This window comes from Austrofundulus limnaeus, unplaced genomic scaffold (genome assembly GCF_001266775.1).
Source record: "Austrofundulus limnaeus strain Quisiro unplaced genomic scaffold, Austrofundulus_limnaeus-1.0 Scaffold380, whole genome shotgun sequence".
NCBI lineage: Eukaryota > Metazoa > Chordata > Actinopteri > Cyprinodontiformes > Rivulidae > Austrofundulus > Austrofundulus limnaeus.
In genome coordinates this window covers 481610-483944 of record NW_013952782.1, presented here as the reverse complement: position 1 = coordinate 483944, position 2335 = coordinate 481610, and the positions used below count along the sequence as shown (strand labels likewise).

The following is a 2335-nucleotide window of genomic DNA, read 5'->3' as shown; positions in this document are numbered from 1 at the left end:
GTGGGGTCCTGAAACATCAAGGTGGGGTCCTGAAAAGATTTTCTAAATTAATTACATATTTTGCCTTAGTTGCCTAAAATGTATAAATGTAAAAATAAAAAATATTGTTAGTGTGCCCATGTTTAGTTGACCTGACACAAATGTTTATCACACAAACACAGTTGTGGTCTCAGGTCTCTGCTGTTGTTATTTTGTGGGTCAAAAGCTGAAAAGTTTGAGAACCACTGCAAATCAATTTAAAGGGTAATAAAATAATTGATGATGTAATATTTTCCCTATAATTATTACAAAAACACAAAATTAGTATAAATATTTTGTGTAGCCTGTGTTTTTAGTGTTGTTAACAGTTTGTGTACTCAGACCAGTAATATTTGGGGTCACAGTTTTTGCTGTGGATATTTTGTGGGTCAGAAGATAAAAAGTTTGTGAACCTCTGGTTTAGGGGAACTGTTCCCACCCTCAGTCTGCTCATCATGAAGGCAGCAGCCATGTTTGAAGATCAGAATGACGTCACTGATTTAGCTCCACCCACAGTTTGTTGGCTCAGGGACAGTTAGTAGTTTTTATTATTGTTTTAATTTAATGAAAACACTGACTGCACAGGAGCCATGAAGTATTAAATACATGATTTTTTATTTAAACTGAGACATTTAATTATTTTGTGATGAATCATTTAACTTTGTCATTTCAGCTCTCCATCACGTGTTTTATTGTGAAAGGGGACCGGAAGTTCCGGTCAGTTTGTGTGAATTGTTTGGAGTTGTCGGTGCCTCGTTCTCGTCGGTCCTGTCGGTGTGCTGCTGTGGAAGTTCGGCTCCGGTCCGGTTCGGCAGGAGCTCAGACATGTAGGAGCCGTGGAGCTCTACTGGACAGGACGGAACCGGAGGACTTCTGTCCCGGTGAGTAACGTGGTGTCACCGGAACCCGGGGCTCCGGTGGTACCAGACGGTCCAACACAGGCTCGGTTCTGCTTTAAAACGTTCCCTGAACTTCCCTCTGGGTTTGTTCTCGAGGCTCGCGCCTCCGGTTCCCATGGTGAAGCTTCTCCGGCCCGAGCGTCTCCGAGTGGAGCCGAGAGAGTCCGAACAGAGCCGAGAACTTTTCCGAAAACACACGAGTCTGCTGAGTGACGAGGCGCTTCTCAAAGCTGGTCCGGGGACCCTCTGTGGGTCCTGAAACATCAAGTGACGGTCTCATTTCATCAGCTCAAATATAAAACAAATAAAAAATACTAACTATTTTCACCAGAATTACTGCAAAAACACTACTATAACAATATATACTATCAATACTATGATAATCATAACTGAATGAAAATAATGCAATAATTTAAAGTTTGTTTATAATGTTATTAAGGGTGTATTTAACAGATTTATTAACACATTTTTCAGATGTAAAGCAGTAATATCTGTAGGGTCTGAAACTGTTGTTTTGTGGACCAGAAGCTAAAAAGAGAGCAGTGGTCTGCCACTGGTGATTTATGGCTTTAAAATAATATTAAATTTTAAGAATACAAACTTAATATTAAAAGTAATAATAATAATAATTGTGTGTGAAGGACTTCCTGTGCTATATATTCTTTTATAAATATATCAGACAACCTGTCAATTTAAAACACTAAAATGACTTTTGGTAAATAATAAAAAAGTTGTTAAAAACCTCTTTCTTCCTTCAGAAAGCCGTCAGTCTGAAGAAGCTCATATTGTAGGATGAAGTCCTCTAACTTCAACACTTCATTAGAGAAAGCTACACTGTGTACTGTTACTAAGGTAATATTCACAGTATACTCCTCTTTATATATAAAAAAAACAAACTGACCTGACTGTGTGCAGGAAGAAGCTCTTGAATGTGTGGTATTCTGTGCAGGACGACTTCAGACTGAAACTAACAGCAACTACACATGGGTTTTTATTATGTAAAAACAAGTGTTCATTGCAGCATGGCTTTGCCTGCAGCATTGGACTTGCAGAATGAACTTTAACCAAGTTCAAATATGTTTTCTAAACCAGCTTGTGTCTGTCACATCAGCAGGTGTTTGTAATTAAGGTAATTGTGTGACAAAATGAAGTTTGAAGACATTTTTTGTTAAAGTTGCTTTAGCTGGGTTTTGAACCCTGACCTCCCACATGAAAGTCCATGACATAGACCATTAGACCAATGGAGTTGTGGCAGAAGGTGGTGCCAGGGTTTGGTTTGTATGTGTGCAGAAAGAGGCCACATTGCCAATATAATTATTGACACTAAACTGCATAATATTACAACAATAGAGCAGTATTAAGACAATATTATAGTAAAACACCAAAATACAATGATATTAGTATTGTAATCACTGAAC

The 2335-nt window shown here is 38.3% G+C and overlaps 1 protein-coding gene across 1 annotated transcript in view; it reads left to right on the top strand.

Annotated features, from left to right (window-relative positions):
• Positions 1–730: 730 nt before the first annotated feature.
• Positions 731–2335, top strand: part of ninl (ninein-like) — a 109538-nt gene continuing 107933 nt past the window's right edge. Inside the window, exon 1 of the mRNA XM_014023609.1 lies at positions 731–899. The gene's annotated coding sequence lies outside the window, so the exon portion shown is untranslated. The remainder of the gene's footprint in view (positions 900–2335) is intronic.